The following is a 19,923-nucleotide window of genomic DNA, read 5'->3' on the forward strand; positions in this document are numbered from 1 at the left end:
CTTATTTCTTTCTACGTAAAACTGTGGAAAAAAGGGACAAATTCGATATTTTTTGTTCAAACAGGCGCCATTTTGCCAATTTCAAAATAAAAAAAGTCTTCATAGCGCGGTAGCGATTTTCCTACAGATTATTAATATTTTTGAATTTTTATTTTAGATCAAAAGGATCGATTAGTTAATTTCAACATTAAAAAAAATCACAAAAGTCAGTGATTTTTCGGAGGGTCACATTGAGACGATCCCTTAATAACGGAATATTTTTAAAATATAATTAATTTAAACGTGTGACAGTGCTAAATTAATTCAATTCAATATAAAAATTTTGTAGATAGAATCGCTAGTAGCATAGCTTGAAGGCATGAAATAAGCAATTATAGAAAATTTTAAAGGTAAATACCGTACGTTTGCAAACAAAATCAAGTGCTATTCAAGACATTTTTTAGGTTTCTTCAAACTCTTCATTATTTTTTTCCTTTACTATGTTTTCATTACTCATTTGCTTCATTTCTTCAACAAAATACAGGTGTTCATTAAAAATAGATATCATTTACATATCCACTTTATTTTCGCATCCAATAAAACTATATACATACATATGTATGTATGTACATAATGAAGCAGACTTATACACTTATCATACCTACATATAATAAGCAACTTTGTTTCATTGCTTCTGCTTATTGTTGTTGTTCATACTCAAGAACGTCACTCAAAACACACAGCGAACACTCAACTGCACGCGCCAAACAACTCAAGATAGCAGTTGAGCACAATATGTTGTGCCTCCCATATGGTCTAGTGGCTAGGATATCTGGCTTTCACCCAGAAGGCCCGGGTTCGATTCCCGGTATGGGAAGATAATTTTTTATAACAAAATATTTTGAAAATCGAATTTTTTATATTGATTTTGAAGATTTCTTGGTAATGAAATAATAAAGACTATTAATTGCTATATTATTGAATATTCTGTACCTTGTGTGTGTACATATGTATATAATTTATTACATAATTTAGTAGCATAAAGCCAATAACAATTTTTACATACATACATATATGCCAATGAAAATACAAATTTGAAATACACAAAAATAGAATATTTCTGAAATTTAGTTCAAAATTTTACAAACTTTCAGTGATATATCCTAAATGTTCTCTATCTTAAGTTCTGAGCATGGCAGCTCCTTATAACTAACGTTCAAAGATTCAAGCGTACCTTTAACGACAGCGTTGCCAACCTCCCATATGGTCTAGTGGCTAGGATATCTGGCTTTCACCCAGAAGGCCCGGGTTCGATTCCCGGTATGGGAAATAGTTTTTTGTTAAAATGTTTACCCTCTTGAATAGCACTATTTGAAACTTTATCCGTTTTCAAAATTAGAATAACAGGCCACATTATTCAAAATTTTCTTCAAATAATTAAAAAATTAAAGGTTTTAAATAATATACAACAATTTTCATGAATACAATGTGTGCTCAAAAATTTATCTGATTGAATGAATAGTATCTAGTATTTTTAGTATATTATTATTTTAATACTAATATTAGAATTATGCAAATGGTTTATATAAGAACTGTAATAAAAATATGGAAATTTATTTGACAATTCAAAAAATAATTAGTTTTGTCGATAAATAAAAATTTTGAAATTTGTAAAATGTCATATAGCTTTTTTAGGTTATTTTTTAAAAAATATTTCACAGTAAAATTTAGAATAGATATGGCATAAAAAACTAGTTAAAACGGCGTTACCAACTATCCCATATGGTCTAGTGGCTAGGATATCTGGCTTTCACCCAGAAGGCCCGGGTTCGATTCCCGGTATGGGAAGTTATATTTTTGTAAATTATATACCGTTTCGAATAATGCAAATATAAATACATACATATATTGATTATGAATCATCTTAAATTTTACCACAGTTAAATTACCAGTTCACTATCTAAATTTGAAAAGAAACTCGTCTGTCGTTGATTTTGAAGTGTTCTGCCTATTAATTTTAGTAAATGAGACCCTAACACAGCTTTTGTCATATTTTACAGTTTACAGTCTGATAGCATTGAAAACAGGCAACATTGTAAAACAACATATCTTTTACATAAGTAAGTATATAAAACTGGTGTTGCCAACTATCCCATATGGTCTAGTGGCTAGGATATCTGGCTTTCACCCAGAAGGCCCGGGTTCGATTCCCGGTATGGGAAGTTATATTTTTGTAAATTATACAACGTTTACGATATAAAAAAATATATGCATATACTGATTATATAATATTACAAAAAATGTATTAAATTTAAGTAGAGTTATTTAAATATTTCATTCAATGCAGTTTTCTGCTTAAATTTTAAAATAAACTCATATGTTGGTTGATTCAGAATTGCTCTGCCTATACATTTTAGTAAATGAGAAACTAACACAGCTGCTGTCATGTTTTACAGTTAGGAACGGATAGCATTGAAAACAGGCAACATTGTAAGGATTTATGTAGTGAAATTTGTTCAGTCAACATAGCATTTAGATAAGTGAGTATATAAAACTGGTATTGCCAACTATCCCATATGGTCTAGTGGCTAGGATATCTGGCTTTCACCCAGAAGGCCCGGGTTCGATTCCCGGTATGGGAAGGCATCTTTTTTAAGATTTTTTTATTTTAATAAATTCTATAAAAAATTAACTGGTCAGAAAACTGGAAACCCTTAGATCTTGGAGAATTAAATTGTAATAGGTGATCTTAACGCAGAAACCAGTGACCATTCGCTAAGCACCAATTTATTTACATTTGTGGACTGAAATATATTGTATATTATAGACAGCTATGTATACAATTGAGTAATTAAGTGAGTTGTTGCGTCGCAATGCAATTAAAATACAATTTTATTCAAGAAATTCCCAACTAAATTTAGTTTTAGGTGCGAGTCCACATAAAACAAACTATAATTACTTTGAAGTCCACAGCAAATGAACCATAAAAGGTGCAAGCGATACAAATCGCAGTTCGACGGACAAACAGTCCGACAGTCCGACACGCCATGGGGAACGCATGACGTCCACTACGCCTTAACAGTTTGTTGCTGTGTGCGCGTGCGTGCCTGCCCGCTTGTCTGGTGGTCAAGTGTGTCAAACGCCTATTCGATGTCCGCTTAATTTAAGGCGAAAATCAAAAGTGTAGACGTAATTGCGTGTCGCTGGAAACACTCGAACTCGTACACGACATTTGAGTGCGTCTGTTTGTTTTTACTTTTGTTTACCTAATCCATTTACACAACAAAACTGCGCCGGTCGGTTTTTGCACGCAGTGACTCACTTTGCCGTTTGTTTCATATTTAATTTGCTCGCTTTTTGCTACGTAGGCAGGCGGCTTGGCACATAATTCGTCTTTGGTGCGGTTAGATAACTCTTGACGACGTTGGCTTTGCGCATGCGCGCCAATCCAATTTGGCGTGGTGCGTTGTGCCGATGCCAGTCGATATGAGTGTGGTGTGCCGACAGCAAATGATTTGACGGCTATGGGATACGGTATGTCATGAAAATTGATATGTTTGCATACACATCCATTTATAATTATTGGTATTTTATGATTTAGTAATTAAATTGGTACTTTGGTAATGGCTGTGCAATTATTCATGTGATTGCAATTAAACCGCAGTAAAATTGATGGTGTAACTTTAATTGAGATTTCAAGCTATAACAATATACACTTACCACAAACAAATTTTTTGTATTGCTAATTTTGTCAAGTAAGGCACAGAATATTTTAAAGTCAGTAATAAAAAAAAAAAAGAATATGTATTTTAAATATTTTGGTCAGCAAGAAAGAGGCTTAGCTCTTATATCCAAAAATATATTGCAATTGTTGCTGTGGGAAACCCGAAAGTTTGCTATCAGAACTCTTTCGTGATGACAGGTCAGGTCAGGTTAGTTGGCTGATCAAAGATCGAACGTGGACTGCAATGAATTCAAGGCTAGTATCGCTGCTCTGCTATCTGAGTGAATGATCACTTCTCTGAAGGAAGCTGCACTCTGGAGGCTTAAAGGCTGAAACCTCTGCTTGGAAGACAGTGCAATAGTCAGGAAAGTTGAAGCTGTAGTTGATAGAGATGACAGAAACCTTCCCCCCAAGCTGTGACCCATCTGCAAAAAAGCTCACTGCTCCTCTCCTCCAACGGTTTCTTCCCACCCACAACTCCCTCGTCAGTATATGGGCAGAGAACGAGCCGCCGGAGTTCGGTGTGTGGACTCTAACATCCAAGCGATTAGGAATGAATGAATGATAGAAACTTTCGCAGCCATACACACATGCTGATGAGCGTCGCCCGTTGAACGCTCTCGAGTTTTTTTGCAAGTGTGAACTTTTCTAGGGCTCTTCACCACATAAAGACTCCAGAAAACATAATGAGTTTGACTATGTTGTTATAGAGCCAGAGGACCAATTTCGGCCACCGAAAAGGACCCCACCTTTTGCCAATGGTTGCTCTAAAGAAATATAAGGCAAACGATGCTCTCTCTTCGATATTCGGCTTCCATGAAAGCTTCCTATCCAGGATGAACCCTAGATATCTCACTTTTCGTCGAGCGCGTCCATTGCCCCATTCCGTTTCAATCACTCTGTCGCATAGAAGTCTGAAAATGAGGTGTTTAAGGTTTGATTCAAACCCAAGACCGTCCAAAGCAGTAACGACTGCTTGCGGAAGGACGTTATTGAAAGCTCCCTTAATATCAAGGAAAGCCCCAACAGCAATAAGAATTACTGATAGATACTCGAAATGGCTTCCGCATATGTCTCTCCAGAGGTTTTAGTAAGAAAGAGGGGAGGCTGATGGACCTAAAGTCCTTGGCCGTAATGTGGGTGTGATGACAGACAAACGTTAAATATCATTCTTCATTATTTTTGCCTGTTGGGTTTACAATAATGCATTTTTGTTGCGATAAATTCTTACTCATCTCCCAGTGTTCTTTGATAAAAATGACCAGTTAATCGACAAATTATTTGTTATTGAATATTTCATCGATAAATCGATTCCCATTAATTCCAAAGTATGCTCTTTTGAAATCAAACTTACCAGTTGAAGGGAAGTATTATTTTTAATACTGTAACTATATATATAGAGTATAGAGTCGGTTATAATCACCTAAGCTGTGTTTACGCCAATAAAGAAGAAGAACTATATTTTTGGACCTTGGACACTAATCGGGGTTTCAGACTTGGTAACTCACTTAAATATACGTGGTATTGTAATCTAATCTCAGGGTAAATGAATTGAGTTGCAAAACTTAATCGTTTATGGTGTAGAACAGCTGTAATAAGCAGGTGGCATCAATATTTTTGGCTTGAAGAATTGCGAAAAGAGGTCTATCTTTCGTTTTCAGGATAAAGAAATGAGTGTAAGGGTTCTGCTGTTAAACATGGACAATAACATGTTCTCTAATAATTGGGATTTTTAGAATATTCATAACCTCGTTCAGAGAATATTTTTGACATTTGTAAACGGAATGTCAGAGACAACTTCAATCATCTTGGAACCAGCAAATATGACAAAAACCTTAGTAGTCTTGATATTAATTGTAGAATCTTAGCTAAGGAAAGATACGTCTCTCAGAATGATAACTTAGAAATTGAACACTCTAACGGAGACCAAAAAACAATATATAGACTCCGGCAGTACTGTACCAACTGGTGGTAGTAGAGGAAGATGGAACCTGACTCCTCGTTTGAGTGTCAGCGTGCGGAGAGAGACTTACTCTTACTAGCGAATAGAGAGGAAGCAAGAAGGATTAGTCCGTAAGTTAGAAAGAGTTTATGTATATACAAGTATAAATAAAATTATGAGAGAGTTGCCACATGTGTATATTTAGTTGATAGGTAGCAATTAATATAAAAATTTAATATGATTGATAATAAGTTGATAATAAAAGGAAGAAATATATAAAATAAAATTTAATTCGAATATATTATTTTACAGAGTTGCCACCTGACTTCGATTAAGACTTTTTATGGAAATAAATTTCAATTTGAAAATTTATAGTATTGGTCCCAACTTTCAATCCTTTACAGACACAATGCATAGTGAGAATATTTTTTCTCTAAGTTAGAAAGTTGCCACATGTATGGAATAGACGGACAGCAATTAACATGAAAATTTAATATGATTTTATTAATATTTGTATATAAAGAACAAAATATATTTAAGCGTCACTTAATTCAGATATGTTATTTTACAGAGTTGCCATCTATTTTCAAAAATACATTTTTTTATTGAAAAAACTTTTAAGATGAAAACTTACGCAGAGTGTTAGTTTCAAAGCTTAAACCCTTTAAACACTCAATTTAAGTATATATTTGAACAAGGTTGCCAACATTGTCAAATTAGCGAATTGGATTTCTTAAAAATTTAACTAAAAATGGGAAAAACGGTTAATAAAGTTTGACTTTTGTTAGAATGTCTGGAACAAAATATAATTCAAGTATATGCATACATAAATGTATATTTGAACAGGGTTGCCAATTTTATGGCGCTTCCGAATTGTATTATTTAAAAATTTAACAAAAAATGAGATATGAGTATAATTGCGTTGTCACTTGTTTACAATAAATTATACATTTTTTTAATATTTCTTAACAAAACTACAATTGCATGACGTTGCCACCGTTTTAAAGTTAAAAATGATATGTTATATATGTATGTAATAATATATTTTAATGGCTTGAGTTTCGGTTAATACATACAGCTATTCAAAAATTTAAAATAAATATTTTGTATTACAGGGTTGCCACCTGAATTTTAAAAAATATTTTATGGAAATAAATTTTAAGTTGAAAATTTAGACTATAGTTTCTTTAAACCTTTTAAAGACTTGTGTTTATAAATTTGAAGAGCGCTACCATACTTTTGGAATTGGCTTATTTAAAAATAAACAAAAAAGCGATATACATACATATGTATGTTCATACGTAGATATGTAGGTATAAAATTTTCATGTTTAAAAATGTCTAAAAATAAAAACATAATGTTTTGGTGTTGCCACCTGTAAAAATTAATAAATTTTTTAAGAATGTCTAATAAAAAATATATTTTTTTTGATGTTGCCACCTGTTAAAAATTAAATCAATTTTTAGGAATATCTTTTAGTAAAAATATAATTATATGACGTTACCACCTGTTTAACATTAAAAAAATTTGTGTATTTATATACATATGTGTTATCAAGTGCTTGTATTTCGGTAAATACATATCAACACTTTTGGTTCGAACGAGTACGTAGACGCGGAAATAATCAGTAACAAATAACCTTTTATAGAACACATACATACATAGCATGTATGTGTATATGTCTATATAGATATGTACATATGTATACGCAATAATAACGAATCATTTAATGAACCTCCCACACTTTCATAATTACTGTGCTAAAAATCGGTGTTAAACATCTAAGGATTCCCAAACGTGCCTTCCTGCGCACGCAGACTCCATTACACATGTGACAGGATGCTTCGTACAGCGCAATGCAAAGTAAAAAATCCAAAAAATAAAAACAAAGAGAAAAGTAAACATTAACAACAGTAACAAAGCATTTATGAAGCCAAGTGTTGCGTGAAAATAAAACAAAATGCAGTAACAAGCGTATCCTGGCAGCGATGGAAGCCAAACGAGAGCAAGCGTGGATATCTACACTCGCATATAGAAGAACCACACATGCGATATTACAAGCACACACACATATGTAAACATATAGTACATAATACACGAAAAGTTGAAACAAAAAAATCAGCCAAAAAACTCATTAACCCAGGACTCCTGGTCGCCGTGGCAGCAGCGAGAAGGAAAAACCTCGCATGAAAATCGCAATTTCATTTCACTTTTGGCTCTTTGGCCTCATTTAACCTTCCTCTCGTGCGTTTTTTTTTGCACTCCCCAACACCTTGCCTTTTATTGAATATCTTTTTTTTTTGTTTTCTCCTTCTGCTTTGCTTATCAGCTCCCTTTCTGGCTGCGTAGCTGTTGCGGTCGTTTGCTCAACTTTCCTTCGCTTAAAATACAAAAACCGAAACATTATGTATTTAATGCAATGCAACTCTGACAACAACACTAACACCAACAACAATAGCGGTAACAAACAAACACAGTTAAGTAAACAGTTGGAAGAAGGAAAATATTTTTATTTAAAAATTTTATGCACCACTAAGTTCCGATAGCGCCGAGTGTGGCGCGAACCGTAATATTATGGTAAAGGACGAGAGTTCATCCTGCGGCGCATATTAAAAGGCTCAGTTGGTATTGTGGGTGTGTATGCGTGTGTGTGTGTGTTTGGAATGGTGGCTGTGGTGCCTTCGGTTGAATATAAAAAGAAGAGCGTGTATTATTTGCATTTACCTTTATGGCATAACGCAGAGTCATGCTTTGTCCACGGACGTAGTTGAAATACGGACACTGAACCTTCTTAGGCTGCTTTCTTTAAATGATATTTTGAAAGATTTTTATACGGAAATGAATATTCGCATTTACCTATTAACATTTAGTAGAGGCAGTAATGGCGTTTCGGTGGATCTGAGTTGCTGAAACATCGAATTGATTGCATTAAAGGCATGCCGGAAGCCTTTAAGTAATCAAATTTTTAGTGGAGTTGCCAGTTAATTAAAAAAATTAAACAATATACGTGTTTGAATTTCTCAAACAAAGAAATTAATACATTTTAGACACGCCAGCAGTGTTGAAGCAAGAAAAAATTTTGTAGTGTTGCCACTTAATTACAAAAATAAAATATGTGATTGAACCTCTTAAACATCGAAATAAGTACATTATAGAAACGCCAGAGGTCTTGAAGTAAGACAAATTTTTGTAGCGTTGCCACTTAATTACAAAAATTAAATAGTAAACGTCGTTGAGTTTTTCAAACAACGAAATGAGTACATTGTAGAAACGCCAGCAGTCTTAAGGTAAAAAATTTTTGTAATGTTGCCATCTAATTACAAAAATAAAATAATATATGAAATTGAGCCTCTTAAACGTTGAAATGATTCCTTATAGACATACCCGAAATTTTGAAATAACAAAAATTTATGTAAAAATGAAATCTTGAAGTAAGAAAAATTTATGAAGAGTTGCCACTTAATTACACAAATTAAGTAAAACATACCATTGAGTTCCAGTACATCGAAATTAGTACATTATAGATCAGCTGCAGTCTTGAATTCCGAAATATTTGTTTGATAGCGTTGCCACCTAATTACCAAAAATTAAATACAATACAATTTAAATTAAGTCTCGGAAAAATCGATATGACTGCATTAAGAAGTTTAGAAACAAGAAATATTTTTCAGAGCGTTGCCACTTAATTTTCAAAAATTAAATTTAAAATATATGTATGTATACATTGCAGTCTCTGAGAAATAAAAAAAGAGTTATTATAAGTCCTTTAGAAGTCTTGGATTAAGAAATATGTTTTTAGAGTTGCCACCTAGTCACAACATAATAAAAAATATATATATACCAACCTTTCAGAAAACTGCTTAACAATTTTTTTGAAGAAAATTAAAATTTTTCGGTGTTGCCACCTTTATTTTTTATAAAAAAATTTTAATATTCGCTTTATTATTTTCATTTAAATGCCATATCTATGCACGTTTAAGCCTTTTTCAATGAAAATCAAACCACAAACTTTCAATATAAGAAAGTATTAAGGATTCTTAGTTTTCTAGACAGATTAGCTCTGAAGTACCATACTAAGCTTATAGTGTATGTTAAGCGATTCACATTATGGTGTGAGCTCTTCTCAGGCCTTGGATAGAATAAATATATATAAATAATATTAGAGAACGCCAAACTCATTGGATGTAGAGGTCGGACAATCTATCGGAAACCGCTTAACATTTTTGAAGTACTCTAGTAACTATAACCAAAATGCAAATGAATAATAATAATCTTGGTATAGGCACGCTTTTACCCCAATTGCTTGTTCGATTCATTACTTTCTTCATATTCTCTCGATTTAGCGAATAAAAGATCGAAGTTCAGAAGCATTAGACTAAATTATTCACTTTCTAAGCCGTGAATGTTAGGAAGATATGGCTGAGAAACTGCGGTCAGTGATGTTTTGGATCGGAAATATTTATTGCATAAAAGTCCAAAGACTGGTAGAGGTCGCTAAGCAGACGAACACTATATGTTTTGACAGTACAATAATGTTGTTTGATCTAGCTGGAGAAGCCTATTGCCAACAATCGCGTTCTTAATCAAGGTGAGGGTTGGATTTCATCTCGAACAAATGTGTAAATATACACTTGTTTGGCCCTTGGAGGGCCAATATCTTACAGGACCATACATTTTCTGAAGAGCCTTCAATCTTTCGTAAAGTCCTCGAGTTTCGCGTTAATATTCCGCTAGTAGTAACCTGTATACTTTATGAAAGACCAGATCAAGAAAAATCGTTTAGTGCAGTAAAGCGTAAAAGCTTGCTCCACCCTAATGTTTATAGTTATGAGTAAAATACTTTCATAATTACAAATATGCAATGGAATTTTTCGCATTCAACTTTTTTTCAGACATTTTAATATTTAATATGAAATTTGAGCTGAAACCCACTTCTCTGAATTTATGCACCGAATGAACGGCTGAAGGGTGCATTAAAGCATAAAAAGCGATACAAGGGTGTGGAGCATTATGTGTGGGCGCGTGAGTGGGGATTGCAATGCGGAGAGTGCTTGCTCAATCGAAGTCCATATTTGTATGTGTGTATGTAAATAAAGACGTGACTGCACGCCTCAAATATTTCTAATTATTTTTATACTCTCGCAACAATGTTGCTAAGGAGAGTATTATAGTTTTGTTCACATAACGGTTGTTTGTAAGTCCTAAAACTAAAAGAGTCAGATATAGGGTTATATATACCAAAGTGATTAGGGTGACGAGTAGAGTTGAAATCCGGATGTCTGTCTGTCCGTCCGTTCTGTCCGTCCGTCTGTTGCAAGCTGTAACTTGAGTAAAAATTGAGATATCATGATGAAACTTGGTACACGTATTCCTTGGCTCCATAAGAAGGTTAAGTTCGAAGATGGGAAAAATCGGCCAACTGCCACGCCCACAAAATGGCGGAAACCGAAAACCTATAAAGTGTCATAACTAAGCCATAAATAAAGATATTAAAGTGAAATTTGGCACAAGGGATCGCATTAGGGAGGGGCATATTTGGACGCCATTTTTTTCATACTAAGTTTTTTGTACATATCTCGGAAACTGCTATAGCTATGTCAACCAAACTCTATAGAGCCGTTTCCTTCAGGCATTTCCATATACAGTTCAAAAATGGAAGAAGTCGGATAATAACCACGCCCACCTCCCATACAAAGGTTATGTTGAAAATCACTAAAAGTGCGTTAACGGACTAACAAAAAACGTCAGAAACACTAAATTTTACGGAAGAAATTGCAGAAGGAAGCTGCACCCAGGCTTTTTTTAAAAATTGAAAATGGGCGCGGCCTCGCCCACTTATGGACCAAAAACCATATCTCAGGAACTACTCCACCGATTTCAATGAAATTCGGTATATAATATTTTCTTAACACCCTGATGACATGTACGAAATATGGGTGAAATCGGTTCACAACCACGCCTTCTTCCAATATAACGCTATTTTGAATTCCATCTGATGCCTACTCTGTATAATATATACATTAGGAACCAATGATGATAGCGGAATAAAACTTTACAAAAATACGGTATTTGAAAAATATGTAAATGACGTATAATGAAATCTCGATTATCACTTTATCATGTGAGAGTATAAAATGTTCGGTGACACCCGAACTTAGCCCTTCCTTACTTGTTGCATTTGTAGATGTGTATGTAAGTTAGATTTGCATCTAGTATATCTACATCTGCGGATTGCCTGAAAAGTGAACAGTTTTCCGAGAAAGCGAGAACAAAGCAAATTGCATTTGATAAAAAGAACGTTCAAACGTCTTTGTCGTCGTACATATGTACATAAATCATAAAATTATTGTGGAAACTCAACAATGCAATAAATTTCAGAGAACTGGTTGATGGCGGGGTATGAGTCGTTAATTCTGATAGACGAGAAGGCGTTCTATGATTCAGGAGACCTGAAAGTATTTAAAGTGGAAACTGGAGAATGGATGCAGAGTCTAATGACATTTTAAGCCGAGTGGTTTAGAGAAATATTAATGAAGATGAAGAAGAATTACAACTACATTCATCTTTCGCAAGTTTGACCTCAATGTATGCCTTATGAGAAAATGTACATGGTTGGTTCGGTTGAACTCTCATTTGGTATCAAAGGATTTGTTGAGGTTTTTTTGATGGAGTGCGCGTTAGAACTCAAGGCAAATTTTCCGAAAGGGGGACTTTAACAGAAAATGGTTAAAGCGAGTGAATCAGCTTCCCTAGGATCTTTTTCAAAATACAAAAATAAATAATATTTTATTGGATACAAATTCGAATCAGTTCTTTCCACTTGTCTACCGTACTATGAGCATTTCGTAGGCGTAAAACATCGCTGATAATATTGAGTCGATGCCGTTGGTAGGATCGCATTTGCGATGTTAAGAAGGCTAAATTGATGATAGTTTGCTTGGCTTATATTATAATCCTCCTTCTGAATTGGTGAGAGTAGTGTTTAGGCATGATATTGCTGGTCAGAACAATTTTTTGTCATTTTCTTTTGAGATTCTATATACTCTATTAGTAGATTGGTTTATTAATATTTGTTTCATGAACTAATCTTCACTATTTCGGCACACCTTTTTTTGAATTGCAAAAACTTCAGAGTTGAGATCTTAATTTACGAACATATAGCATTTTCAGCTTTTGGCACTCAGGTAATATTTTACACCTTTCCTTTTTCAACTATAGATTATGTTTATCAGTGTTCTGTAAAAATGTTCACTTATTCGACGAAGAGAGATCTTTTAACCTAACTACACAAAAGTGGATCTTAGTAGTCAGGTGGCAAGAGTGTGATTACAGAGAGAGAGAGAGTCTTCTTATAGTAAGCCCATCTTGCACACCGACAGAAAATTTGGAAATTTTTTGGTCACTTAGGTTTCTGATATTGTTTATTGTGGGATTGGTATACGTACTATTGTAGGTCAAAGACTTGGTTGCGAGATCATTCAAATATTAGAAGGGTTATATTCAAGAACGTTTACTAAACTTGACTTGAGATTAAGAGGCTTGGGAGAGAAGATTAACAAGTGAAAATTAATATTTTTTCTAAATTCTATTTCCAAAAGGTTTTCACTAAAGTCTTGGAATAAAACATATGTATTTTATTCAGAGTTGCCACTTAATTATAAAAATAAAATATTTTTTCAATACAAAAATATCCGCCAATCTTCCTGATAGCCAATTGATCATTTTACTTAAGTGAAGTAATATGCAAAGGAGTTGCCACCTTTTAAAAAAACATTTTTACCCATTAAAAATTCTTAAGCATCAATACTATAGTTTTGAAATAAATATTGAGTATTTTTTCATTTATTTATTTTTCTGAAGTAAATAAAATTGACAGAGTTGCCACCATTTTAAATATATTTTATACATATATGTATGTATGTACATACATATATTTATTTACATTTCACAGGCTAAGAAGTAAAATACTATATATTCATAGTATACTCATTAAATAATTTTGCTGAAGTAAATAGCATTGTCGTAGTTGCCACATTTGTTAAAACAAATTTTGATTTATTAAAAACTCATAAGCTATATAAGTTCATATACAATATATGTATGTAAATGAACTTAATATTATAAAAAAGTAGCATTTAATTATTGAGGAAAAGTTAAATTTTTCGGAGTTGCCACCTCTTTAAAAATTTTAAAAGATTTTTACTTATTCAAAATGCTAAATTTTTGAAATAAATATTACGTAAATTGTCATATAATTATTTTTCTGAAGTTATGTAAAATTTACGTAGTTGCCACATTTTTTAAAACAAATTTTGGTTTATTAAATATTCATAAACTATAAAATATGTATATAATATTAACGAACCAAACATTGTAACTTAGGATCATTTGATTATTGAGGTAAAGTAATATTTGATGGAGTTGCCACATTTTTAAAAATATTTTAACGTGTTTAAAATTCATAAGCTATTGCATCAATATTATATTTATGAAAAAATATTACTTACATTTTCATTTAATTATTTTATTGAAGTAAATAATATTTGGCGGAGTTGCCACCTGTTTATATATATTTTTTAATTTTATATTGCATAACTTGCTGTACCAATTTCTTGACATTAAATATATTCATGAATTAAATATTGCAATATACTAAAAATTTTAATGTTTTTGTTGACACATGTGTAAATTACAACAAACACCATCTAATTAATGCTGCTAACATGGGAAAATATGTTTTGGTATGAGTACAAGTTGTTTTAACAGCTTATATAAACATGTAAACTACACACATAAATAACTGTTTTCTTACAAACATGCATACATATGTACATAGATACATACATACGAGCCAGGAGTTAAGCAGCCGCTCTTTCTCCTCGCGATTCAGACGCATTAAGTGGAAAGAAAATGAAATGCGATTGCGGCTCTTGCGGTTACAACGGCGTATTAATATTTATATATTGATGCGTGAGCATGTGTTAGTGTGTGTGTGTGCGTTGTAGGTGCGTAAAAACACAATGCCGCAAGGGGAGTGACTTTGCTGTGGTTTGCTGCGGAAAAATCTCATTAAATTGCAGAAGTGGTTAACTGAAATTACTTTCATTCCTCGCTGCCTCGTTTAGAGAGTGGATTAATTATGTAATGCATATTCACACATTTTGCTCACTCCACCTCTAAATTCAAACATTTATACATATGTATATGTCATGTGAAGGATTAGATCTGTATGTATGTACATACATATGTACATACATATTTAAGCGTGTTTATGTATTATTTCTCGCTTTTATGAAATGCGTAAATCTCATATTTGCAGTTACTAATAATTGTTTGAGCGTCTTAAAGTATTTGGGGAGTCATAATATATCACTATGCAGAAAAATAAATATACATTAGGGTGGTTCTTATTTTTCAAATTTATTGTACATGATTTAAATCGTAATTGCAACCTTAAAACAGTTGGTTTTTTGGTCGAAGCAACATCTTACATTAGGGTGGTTCATATGCTATGCATATTAGTGTGCTTATTTTTTTAAATTTATTTTATTTAATTATTATTTTTTAAATCGTAATTGTAACCTTGAAATAGTTAATTTTCTGTTCAAATTAACATTTAGCATTAGGGTGGTTCATTTTTTAACAGGTTCATTTCACTCAAATAATTTTCCCAACAAAATTTTTAAACTCAAGTCAGGTATTTTATGTGTTTGAACAGTCCATACCAAAAGTTTTCAACGAGTTAGCCTAAAAATAGTTGAATTGTAACGAATTTTTTGGTGGTATTTCTTTCGGATGCTCATAAAATGCAACCGCATAATATTTTCGTGAGCACAAAAATTAAAAAAGAAATTTACCTTAGGATATTATAATTAACTTTCTTAAATTTTTTATTTTTCAGAACCAGTGTTGCCGTATAACAATTTTCAAAAAAAATATTTTTTTTATTTTTGAAAAAAAAAATTTCACTTACGGATATTCTCATTCCAAGCTGGAGCGTATATTTTTTAATTCTAATAAAATAGAAATTCTTAAAAAAAAATAAAAAATATTTTTAAGCCAAAAATAAGCACACCCCTAATGCATGCCTATTCTTAAGCCCAAATTTATATAATTTTATATTATTACATGAGTGCGCCTTCGGCATTTATGACATTTATCGCTGACAAATGTAATTTTACGCAACTATACACACATATGTATGTACATACATACATATATACACATATTTGAAAGCGTATGTGTACATGGATTTCATTTATTAGGGTACTCACTTACGCACAGCATTTGACTTATCCATGTCTTCGGCAGTCGCACAAGGCAGTCATTTATTTCTATTTACAATACAGTTATATGAGTTTTTATTGTTGCTGCTTGTTGTTGCTTTGTTGTTTACTCAACATTTGTGCTTGTACCAGGAAATTGCTGCTGCCAAAGTGAGCATCAAATTTTTGCTTAGATAAAAGAAAATCATGTCGAGATGGAATATAACGGTAATATATGCATATCTGTGTGCATGTGTGTAGTATTTAATGTTGTTGTTGTATACTAGCCTTCAATATTGCGAGTTTTATTATTTTCTTATAGACTGTCGGTGCGTATGAGTAACTATTTAGGGCAATAAATTTTATTAGCATTTAAATTGAGTTACCTTGAAGCTTATTTGCATGGAAAATACGCTAATTTTCCAAATTTGATTGATGAAAGTTTAACATTTATTGCTTTAATTAACCCTGGCTATAATATTTTTATCTTTTTATTACCAAAACAATAAATTGGTTGGATTTCACATAAAACTAACTTTTATTTCATAATATCAAGGCAATCAAGATTATTATGATTTTTAGTACTGCGGTTGCTTTGGATCAGCGGAGTTGCTTCTAAAGCTTTTCTGCTTCATAAAATGGAATGAAAATAATGCTTTTGTAAGCTTATTGATGCTGCAGTTCAATGAGGATGGAGCAATAGGGGGAAGTTCACGCAAGTGGGGAAAGTTTTCATTCACTTGGGACTTCCGGCCTTAGACCAAGTATCCTCTGGTTAGCCAAAAAAATCCGCTTGAAGGCGAGCTAAAGTGAAAAGTTGGGTTTGGGACCCGCCACAAAAAAACACTTCCAATGAAAGGAAGAAAGCAGATGAGAAAACCCTCTTGTGATGACGACCATGGCAAACGCATTACGGATTACGATTTAACGGCATACACGTGGAATGTTCGGTCCCTTAATTGGGAAGGTGCCGCTGCCCAGCTTCTTGATGTCCTTGTGAGAGTAAAGGCTGACATCACCGCCGTCCAAGGAATGTGATGGACGGAAAAAGGACTAAGGCGAGTAGCTCCTTGCGGCATTTACTACAGTGGCCATATAAAGGAGCGCAAATTCGAAGAGGGATTCGTGGTGGGAAAGAGACTCCATCGCCGAGTACTGGCATTCACCCCGGTGGAAGAACGTCTCGCCACAATCTGCAAAGCGAAGCTCTTCAACATTTCGCTGACTTGCGCCCACACCCCGACGGAAGAGAAGGATGATGTGGAGTGCACCTATGAAAAGGTATCATTAGCACAATGGTCGGTAAATTCAGCCTCCATGACGAAACATCCCCAAATGGGTTGAGGCTGGTCGACTCCTCCGAGTCCCGAAATATGGTTATCTGTAGTACTGGATTCCAGCATAGAAAAATTCACCAAGCTACCTGGCTGTCTCCGAATCGAAAAGCCAGCAACCATATTAATAATGTTGTGATAGGCGGAAGATACGTCTCCAGTGTTTTAGAGGTTCCAACATTGACTCGGACCACTATCTTGGTGCGGCCAAGATAAGCACCCGCCTCTTTGCAACAAAAATAGGAAGGTTCGACCTCAAGAAGCTGCAATTACAACAGATAGCCGAACGATTTTCTACCCGACTTGCACTCCTGCTCTCTGAGAGTACTCTTCAGCAATTCGGTGCAATGGAATTGTGGGACGTTATTTCAAGCTCCTTACGTACAGTAACAATTGGTTTCGAAAAGGCAAAAGAACAGCTGGTACGATGCGGTGTGCCGTGACGCAGTGGAAAGAAAATAGATTTGCAACGTTCCTTCGTGATGGGATGGATACCGAGAGTTGAGGAGGGAAGCGAGACGCATTTGCAAACAAAAAAAGAGAGAGGCCGAAATGCGTGAGTACAAAGAGCTTGACAAATCTACGAAATGATGCGGCGACTAACAGAAGGTTTTAAGACCGGAGCATCCCATGAAGAAGTTCGTGTAGCAATTACCTGTCTGAAGACGACCAACAAAGCGGCGTGGGCCGTTGGATTGCCGGCCGAATTCAAATACGGCGGCGATGAACTGAAAAGGAGCATGCAACAGCTTCTTTGTAGAATATGGTCGAACGAAAGCATGACCAACAATTGGAATTTAAGTGTGCTCTGTCCATTCCACAAATTTGCGCCAACTACCGTGGGATAAGCCTCCTCAACATCGCATATAAGGTTCCGTCAACAAACTAATTGGACCTTATCAGTGTGGCTTTAGGTCTGCATACTCAGGAACTGACTGACGAAAACGGCGCATACCGCAGTCGACGAAACGATGATTTGTACGAGATATACGACGACATTCTCATAATTCAGGGATTTAAGAGAAAGCGGTTACGCTGGCTAGGTCATGTCGTCCGAATGGATGAAAACACTCCAGCTCTGAGTGTATGCGACGCAGTACCCACCGGTGGAAGGAAGAGGAAGACCTCCGCTTCGTTGGAGACAGCAGGTGGAATAGAACTTGGCTGCGCTTGGTATCTCGAATTGGCGCAAAATTGCAAAAAGAAGAAACGACAGGCGCGCTGTTATAAACTCGTCTATAACGCGTAAGCGCTCTTTAAGCCAATAAAGGAGAAGGAAGAGGTGATCCCCCTGAAGTCTATTTTGAAGCAAGGAACAAATCGCAATACAAAATTGGTATCGAAAAGTTGGAGGGTCGCTATAATCAGTATATCAGCCTTGAAGGGACTATGTGGAACAAATAATTTGAATTAAACCTCAAAAAATCCTCTAAAAATCTTTGCAACTCTTTGAGTTGTTAATAATTTCAATTTCCATGAGTTCCGAATAAAAAATATTTAAATTTAATTATATCGAAGCTTCTTTGCTATACGTTTTAAATTGATAAAGCATAAAGGCCTTCATTAAAAACTGTTTATATATATCACATATCTATCTACATACATAATTATATCTTAATTTCACTTTCGCTCATTGTTCCCACTTGACCCGATTTCGCTGCGCGCCACATTCTCCGCTGCCATTTACTGCTAATGTAATGACATTTAGTTTTCTCCGCTGCGCCACTAGTGCGACACCAGTTTATATATATGTATATACATATATATTAATAATATGTTATTGCTGTTGCTTCCCTTCGCGCTCATTTTGCTAAACATAATAAATCAATTATGCGTGGCGTTCGCTTAAAAGGTTCCTACAACAATAATAAGTGCGAGAACCCTCACTCGCAGCTCTGAGTAAAGCGTATCCGCAACGCAGTTGTGCCCGACTTCGCGCTTTGAGTGCGTGTTTGCGTTGTGAATGTGTCAATGATGTTTTAATATGTCATTTGGTCCAACCCCCGCAACGTCCCCGTGGCCACAGTTGCTTTATAAGTATGTATGTATGTATAAGTGGGGATGTGCGTTAGAGCTTGAAAGAGTGTAAGACTGCTGTGACAGCAGAAGCTAGTTGGAAGCGCAATTTCTACGTATCTCATTTATGAAATTGAAATTAGCACTCTGAAGTTGGTTTAAGGGCGTGAGCAATTGAAGACGGCTAATGGCTGTCGCCCACAAGAGTCTACTTACTTGTATATGAAATAAGTGTGCATGAAAGCTTAATAGACTGGCATTGTCTACGGAATGATTATGAACTACTTCCTGATAACTCCTTGGTATTTATTTCTCAGAAAAGTATGGCATCAGAAGCCGCAAAACGTGGCTCGCTGTTGGGTATACTCCAATGGTCTTTGCAGGTTATAAAATTCCTTGAAATTGTATTTCAATGATGGGGTCTTGAAGTTACCAGGTACGTCTTCTTGAAATTGAACAACTAGAATATAATCTCTTTTTATATACATATTCAGGACTTTATATGGCTCATCGCGTGTCGAAAGCGTTAACTGTCACTCTGTGGATGCGTTGACAACCTTCTCTCTCTCTCTAATCTTAAACATTCCACTCGAAAGCCTTATCTATTATATTCGGCATACAGAATGTCTTTTAAGAAGTTGGTTAATCGAACTGGAACTGACC

At 34.4% G+C, this 19,923-nt stretch overlaps 5 non-coding genes across 5 annotated transcripts; all 5 read left to right on the forward strand.

The window, feature by feature from the left end:
• The first annotated feature begins 784 nt into the window (after positions 1 to 784).
• Positions 785 to 856, forward strand: Trnae-uuc (transfer RNA glutamic acid (anticodon UUC)). The gene has a single exon. It is a non-coding gene; the product is annotated as a tRNA-Glu (tRNA).
• Positions 857 to 1,236: 380 nt separating this feature from the next.
• On the forward strand, positions 1,237 to 1,308 carry Trnae-uuc (transfer RNA glutamic acid (anticodon UUC)). Its single transcript has one exon. It is a non-coding gene; the product is annotated as a tRNA-Glu (tRNA).
• A 447-nt stretch (positions 1,309 to 1,755) lies between these two features.
• On the forward strand, positions 1,756 to 1,827 carry Trnae-uuc (transfer RNA glutamic acid (anticodon UUC)). The gene has a single exon. It is a non-coding gene; the product is annotated as a tRNA-Glu (tRNA).
• Positions 1,828 to 2,129: 302 nt separating this feature from the next.
• Trnae-uuc (transfer RNA glutamic acid (anticodon UUC)) lies at positions 2,130 to 2,201 on the forward strand. The gene has a single exon. It is a non-coding gene; the product is annotated as a tRNA-Glu (tRNA).
• Positions 2,202 to 2,549: 348 nt separating this feature from the next.
• On the forward strand, positions 2,550 to 2,621 carry Trnae-uuc (transfer RNA glutamic acid (anticodon UUC)). The gene has a single exon. It is a non-coding gene; the product is annotated as a tRNA-Glu (tRNA).
• Positions 2,622 to 19,923: the final 17,302 nt, after the last annotated feature.

The sequence above is a fragment of the Bactrocera neohumeralis genome, chromosome 5 (assembly GCF_024586455.1).
Source record: "Bactrocera neohumeralis isolate Rockhampton chromosome 5, APGP_CSIRO_Bneo_wtdbg2-racon-allhic-juicebox.fasta_v2, whole genome shotgun sequence".
Taxonomy (NCBI): domain Eukaryota; kingdom Metazoa; phylum Arthropoda; class Insecta; order Diptera; family Tephritidae; genus Bactrocera; species Bactrocera neohumeralis.